The following is a 7,842-nucleotide window of genomic DNA, read 5'->3' as shown; positions in this document are numbered from 1 at the left end:
GTTGGTTGTATACTAGATTGTATATATGGTTGTATACTAGCTTGTATATATCTTATTATAGAGGAAGATGAGGAATGTATTCAAATTTGTATGCTTTTTTCCCATTCAAAATTTTTGTACCTTGTGTTTTGGCCTTTTGGGTATTGTAGCTTGCATTCTCCTGGAGAATTAAGTCCCTACTGTGTTAGTTAGCGGCGGTTTCTTCCAATACCGGCCTATTTAATTTGTGAGTGCCTAGCTCCTATGGTTGTAATAACTAATTTAATTTGAAAATTTACACTCAGATGTACCACTGCATTTAAAGCTCTTGATGTATATAATTAACAATTGGCTATAATTCTTTTTCACTCCTAGATGGCTAGATTCTTCGTCCCTCTGCCAAACTAGTGCCGTGGTGACTAAGCTCATAAACACCTTGTAAGATTTTCCCTAAATAATACTCTGTATATACTATATATTATATATTAGGTCCTAGGCTTATTAAGTGGTTTGGTTGGACTGAATAACTAGGCCTTTGTTGTTATTTTGAATTTAAGTTAATTTTTTAGTATTATATATTAATATGTTAATTTGTGGTTATTTTTGAATTTTTATTTTTATTTAATTTTTAAGTTTGATAATTTTTGGGAATACTTATTGTGATTAAAAGTTAATGTGTGCATACCTATGGGACAAAATTAGTATTATATATATTAAGTTTGTATATATTCTATTTTACACCTAATATATTTTTATATTTACAATATAACTTAAAGTATATAATTTTACGAAACCCTAACCCCCACTCCAAAATTTCATTCTAAATTATTATTCAACTATAAAAATTGATGCTAATTCTGCTATAAGTGTTCTTATTGTTTTTACTGTTATAATATTTAATGAATAAGTGTCACGACTTAGTTATGAGAGTTGATTGTTAACTATTTATGAGATTATATAGAATGACAAACAATAATACAATTGAATTTATTTTCTTAAACAAGTTAACGAGCATGCTGAAGTCGTGACTTGTTTTACTTTATTTTATGTTTTAATACTATTGTGTTTGCATTGTGGTGATATACTTATGTAGTTATGTATTAGGTATATTTCTTAAATTATTTAAAAATACTTATTAAAGTTTTTTAAAAGACTTAACATTTAGGCTTTAAATAAGCTCAAAACATGACTTACTGCCATTTTAATGGTCTGCATATTAAACAGTGTTTTAAAAAAGCTTAGTTAAGCCAGGCCAATTGTAGGCTCAGACAAATAGCCTCCATACAAGCTCAGGACCCGGCCTTAAATTTTTCGTAACAGGGCCAGACCTAATTTTATAAAGCCCGGCTCAGCTAGACCTATTTCCATCCCTAACTGAGTTGTTAGTTAAGAAGACTAAACTTTAGACAGAAGCTCAAGGATTCTTGAAGTGTTTTGAGCTTGAATAGCTTGAGAGCTTAGAATAGTTGCGTAAGCTGCTAGCTTGTAGAGTTACTCATTACTTGTAACTTCTTCACACTTCAGGAGATACTATTTATAGAGCTAAAGGCCTCAAAATGTTTCTGTTGAAAATTTCTGTCGGGGCCTGCTAAAATGGTAGGTACCCAAAAGATTGTCATTTCATCATTTTCCGCTGCACACTATTGAACTTTGGTAATGCTTTTTTACCCTATTTGAACACGGCATTAATCACTTTGTTGCAGAAGCAAATAAACATGTTTGCTCCTTGTAGAATTGAAGATATATGTTAGCTAACTGATAAACGTCTTTGGAGAGTGTATCCAACACTTTCAGTGGCGGAGCCACATGTAAGCTGCAGGGGGCCTTGGCCTCCCGCCAAAATATTTTTTCTATTAGCATTGCAGTAAATTTTCTTTTTGCCCCCCCTCACCAAATATTTACTATTTTGCCCCCTCCAAGCAAACTTGTAGAGTGAGCTTTATATTATTTATTATTACTTTTTGACTTTTAATCCCAATTCTCAAACCATTTAAATCAGATTGCAGTAGAACATAGCTCACACCACAGTTCGGACGCCCCTTGCATTAATCGCATGTTCTTCTCATCTTCTTCAAACTTCAAGCTGCAAATGTACATGTGTAATTTTCCATTTCTTGAATGCATTTATAGTTTTTAAAGCATTTGAATTTTTGTAGTTCTGGACAACACTCAAGCTTGATACAAATAAAGAATTAAATAGAGAATTGTTAGAAGATGGTAATGGGAAATTGACCCAAACATCTATTTGGGAAGACTATTTGTCAATAAGACAACACTCTACAACATTTTACTTCAACATTTTGAACATGTGCGACAACTTTTTGATTTTAGAACACTAGAAAGTATTTATGATTTATGCCAATAGTTGGTGAATACGAGAAAATCGAACATATATCCAGAGGGGCGGAGCCAAGATTTGTTGGTGCGGGGGGCCAATCATAATTTCAGACAAAATAATAAAATACATTAATATTCATTTAATATATTCTAAAATACATCATTATATTACAAATCTATTAAAATTTAGAACGTCTTATTTGCATGTTACGAAAATCATCTATAATTGAATCTATACTAACAAACAATCATTAAGAATTTCATCTTCCATCTTGTTACGAAGTGTAGTCTTGACCATATTCATGGCAAAAAAAAAAAAAAACCGTTTGTTCTGTAGTAACTAATACATCATATTTAATTGCAAGATTGCCAAATAATTGCGTGTCTTCCTCCAATACTTGATTGTCGACGTGAATATTTCTCCATAACTTTTATTAGGCCGCCATTTATACTTGGACCTTTACACCTTTTGGGCTTTTAATGAGAACTTGTGGAGCCCGACTAGTAGACCAACCATTTTCAACTATAAAAAAAAAAGTAAGTTAAGCTTTCAACACATCCAAAATACAATGTTCACTACTTAACTAGCTAAATTGTGAAGATTTAAAGATTGTACAGTGAAAAATCTACTATTTTCGCAGTAATTTAAGTACATGTACAATTTGTATATGGAACTATTGGGCTTGGAATATTTTAGGAAATTTTAGGAAGAAGAGAGGTTTTATTGTGTTGGTAGAGAGATTGATTAAGCCGATGGAGAGATGTAGATCCTAATCGAGAGAGATGTATGCAATGTTGTTGCGTGTGCCCTTAGGATCGTTAGATGATTCCATGTCCTTGTTATTAATGGCTTTTATAGTGGAAAAATAGTAGTATTGCATATAGTAATTGGGTTTTCTTATGGTAGTGTGGAATATTTTGGAATGTAGAGGTGATTTAGGAAATATAAAGATATTTAGGTAGTGGAGGTGATTTAGGGAAGGAATGAATATGTAGGAAAGTGGAGTTAATATATGCTGACCGAATTGTTCTTTCATAATTGCAAGATTGCCGAATAATTGCGTGCCTTTCTCCTATACTTGATTGTCAACATAAATATTTCTACATAACTTTTACTAGGCCGCCATTCATACTTGGGCCTTTACACCTTTTGGGCTTTTAATGAGAACTTGCGCCCGACTAGTTGACCAACCATTTTCAACCAAAAAAAAAAAGTAAGTTAAGCTTTCAACACGTCCAAAATACAATGTCCACTACTTAACTAGCTAAATTGTGAAGATTTAAAGATTGTGCGGTGGAAAATAAGTTTTTCAAAAAGTTTTGTTGGAATAAGGTTCAAATTAGCCATTGAACGAAACGTGAAAGTGCAATTTGGTCACTGGACGAAAAAAAAAGTGCAATTAGGTCACTCAATACTCCGAATGTATGCAATTTGACGTAATAGCAGGTTAATTAACATCTCATATAGCAGGTTGCATGTTGACGTGGACGATGATTTGACATTTTTTTAAAAAATTTCCTTTTCATTTTTTTTAAAATTTTTGAAATCCCTTTTCTAGCATCAAATCTGGTACAATATATATTTAATTTTTTTTGAAAGATATATATTCAGTTTATAATTTTATATAATAATTAAGATGTTAATAAATAGTATGAAGCATGATCCCCTTCGTAGTGCACTACTTTGGAGCTAAATTATGCAAAAGTTGGATTAAACACTACTTTGGTGCTAAACCTCTCTTCATAGTGCATGTCCTATCATTATAATTTGCAAAAAAATTTCTGTAGCACCTAGTTCTTTTGTATCAACATATACATCTTTCAAATATTTTTCAGTGAACCAAACGGGCTATAAGAAATTGAAACTGCAAGCTGATGAAGCTACGAACTGATAAACTTCAATATGATGAAACCACGAAGCAACAACGAACCAAATAGGAATTTTAGGCGTGATTTGAGAATTTCACAGTTGATTTGGAGAGTGATTGAAGCTTAGTTTGCCTAATTTGCCTAGTACATGGTGGAAGAAAGAGTATAGAAAGAAATGAAAGGACCAGGTGCGTACTGCAGCAAATTTTATGCAAGGATTTAAAAAAATGAACAGAAATTTTTTTTTAAAAAAATGTTAAGTCATTTTCCATGTCGACATACAACCTGCTACATGTGGTGTTAACTTGTTATTAGGTGAAATTGCATACATTTAGAGTGTTGAGTGGCTTAATTGCACTATTTTTTGTTCAATGACTAAATTGTACTTTCATGTTTCGTTCAGAGGTCAATTTATACTTATTCCAGTTTTGTTTAATCAAATAAATATCTGAGAATTGATATGACAGAAATTAAAGTGATGATAAAATAAATGGGACAGAATAATGTTTAGTAGTTGGAATGTAACACTTCTGCCCCACTCAAATAAATATTTTAATAATATTGATGTCAGTCAAAATAATTGCAATAGTCAAGACTCAAAGACAAATTAGCTAGAATCAACTGTATCCATAGCGACAAATAATGCTCATCTCAATATATTGCCACACACGTCGTTTCACATCACATACTCCATAATCATGGATACCAATAATCAGTCTACGCTACACATTGGCATCCTCTCAAGCCCCGGCATAGGCCACATAATCCCAGCTCTTCTATTGGGCAATCGCCTCGCCGCCGTCCATAATGTCAAAGTCACCGTCTTCGTTATCACCACCGCCAATTCACCCACCGAAAGGCAACTGCTCGAGTCAAACCGCCTCAACATCGTCCAAATACCGCCGGTTGACATCTCCGCCTTGCTTGACGCCAACACCAAGCGGCTCACCCAGCTTTGCCTGCTTGTACGCGCAGCTTTGCCGGGTGTGCGCTCCGCGTTATGGGCCCGCCGACTCGACTCCCTCGTCGTCGACTTCTTCTGCACGGAAGCTCTGCCCTTGGCCGATGAGCTTAACGTGTCGAAGTTTATTTATGTTTCGACTAATGCGCGGTTCACGGCCTTGACGGTTTACTGTCCGGTCCTGGACAAGGAAATCGTGGGTCAGTATGTTGAACAAGAAAAGGGGTTGGAAATCCCGGGTTGTAAACCGGTCCGACCGGAGGACGTGGCTGACCCGATGTTGGACCGGAATGATGAGCAGTACCGTGAGTACCTACGGCTAGGTGGTGGGTTCAGCATGGCAGATGGGATTTTGATGAATACTTGGGAAGATATCGACTCGGTCTCACTCAAAGCTCTTAGAGAGAATGAAACCCTAACCAAACTTCTGAGAAGATCACCGGTTTATGCCGTGGGCCGCTGACAAGAAACATTGAAGAAAGAGATAGTGATGGGATGATAAGGCAATGGTTAGACAAGCAACCTCGTGAGTCTGTCTTGTACGTGTCGTTTGGAAGCGGTGGAACGTTGTCGGGGGAGCAGATAACTGAGTTAGCTTTGGGAATAGAACTGAGCCAGCAAAGATTCATTTGGGTGGTTCGACCGCCATCGATGCACGGCCCAGCCGACGCATTTTTCACTACTGGACAAGGAGCCGACCGCATGCCAAATTACTTGCCGGAGGGGTTTAATACTCGAACCCAAAAGCAAGGGTTGGTGGTGTCCATGTGGACCGAACAGGCACTGGTTTTGAAACATCCGTCAACCGGAGGATTTCTAAGTCATTGCGGGTGGAATTCGACGCTCGAGTGTATAAAAAACGGGGTGCCAATCATCGCGTGGCCCTTGTACGCAGAGCAAAGGCAAAATGCCACGTTGCTCACGGAGCTAGGGGTTGCAATTCGGCCTAAGAAGTTGCCAACAAAGGGAATAGTGGGAAGGGAAGAGGTGAAGACATTGGTGAAAACAATGTTGCAGTCCAATGAAGGAAAGGAGATGAGGGAAAGGGTAGTGAAGCTAAGGATGAGTGCAGAGAAGGCTATAAGCATCGGAGGCTCATCATACAATTCCATGTGTGAGCTTCTGAATACGATTGAAAAGAGGAGATCAGAGATTTGAAACTTTGCACGCACACAAGTTTAATATAATTATATTGCAGCTGAATGCTGGTCTTTAAATAATTATGTATTGGAATATCTATATTTGCATGTCATGAATAAATTCCTGTTTTTTTTTTAAAGTGTTTTGAAGCTTAATAGCTTGCTTAGGTTAGAAGATGTAAAAGTAATAAATATAGGGTGTGGTCAAGTGAAATGCAGTGACTTTTTGAAAGGTTATGAGATCGAAAAAATCAATAAATAATAAGCTTTATTTTAGCACGAACCACCCTTCACCTACTAAGGTAGACCATGTTTCACAGTTCATTGATATAAAATATATTTTAGGAATAAAATTACAATTGCGTACGGAACAACACAAATTCGTGCAATTTAACCTAAAATTACTTGTTTACCTGTTAATATGTTGACGTGTTAGTTCCTTTATTTGAAAATAATTTTTACATTTTATTTTAATAATTTTAAAATTTATAAAAAATAAATAAATAAATAAATAAATGTATATATATAATGCCAAGATCTTGTAGTCTATTAGCACCCGGTTGCACTCCCATATAGAAGGGGGTGAGTTCGAGTGAGACGATATTGACTTTTTGGGTTGAGAAAATAGTTATGAACATATACTGCATTGTAACAGAGTCAATAGTACTCAAAATGTATATAATTAATTATGATTTTATCTATCATTAAATATATATATTTATATATATATANTGATTTTATCTATCATTAAATATATATATATATATATATATATATATATATATATATATATATATATATATATATATATAAAATTTTGAGAGCAAAAGATTAATTCATTAAATCACGAGCAAGAATGTTTACAAGAATGACAGGAGGGGTATCAAACCACTCTCCGCAACCTGACTCAGAAATGGCCACCCTAGCAATCGTATGGGCAGCACAATACGCAAATGGCTTAACAAACTGAAATTTAACATCACCAATCATAGATGCTAAAATTTTGATATGATGAGAACTGAATATTGTATTGATTCAATTGAACGATTACAATGATGAGGAATAGGAGATATATATACTAGGGGAGTCTCAGGTAGAGTAGGATAGCTAGTCCTAACGTGACTCAAACTCAGAGAGTCCTAATACTCCCCCTCAAGCGCAGGGTAAACTACTAACCTGAAGCTTGTCCCTAAGAAAAGAAAATCTAGGACTAGGCAAAGCTTTTGTAAAGATATCAGCTAATTGATCTTTTGTGGAAATAAAGTTAACCTGAATATCTCCATTGGCAACCCTATCTCTAACAAAGTGGTAGTCAATCTCCACGTGCTTAGTTCTTGCATGAAAAATTGGATTTGCACACATATAAGTAGCACCAAGATTGTCACACCATAATTTGGGAGTAAGGATGCCATCAATTTTGATCTCACGCAGCAAAGACATGATCCATATGACCTCAGCACAAACATCAGCCAAGGCTTTATACTCAGCTTCCGTGGATGATCTTGCAACTGTCTTCTGTTTCTTGCACACCCAAGAGATAAGATTGGTGCCAAGAAA

The 7,842-nt window shown here is 35.3% G+C and overlaps 1 pseudogene; it reads left to right on the top strand.

Moving 5' to 3' along the window:
- The first annotated feature begins 4,883 nt into the window (after positions 1 to 4,883).
- Positions 4,884 to 6,425, top strand: LOC116020901 (annotated as a pseudogene).
- Positions 6,426 to 7,842: the final 1,417 nt, after the last annotated feature.

The sequence above is a fragment of the Ipomoea triloba genome, chromosome 5 (assembly GCF_003576645.1).
Source record: "Ipomoea triloba cultivar NCNSP0323 chromosome 5, ASM357664v1".
Taxonomy (NCBI): Eukaryota; Viridiplantae; Streptophyta; class Magnoliopsida; order Solanales; family Convolvulaceae; genus Ipomoea; species Ipomoea triloba.
Note: the sequence above shows the minus strand (reverse complement) of the source record. Positions and strands in the feature narration are given on the sequence as shown.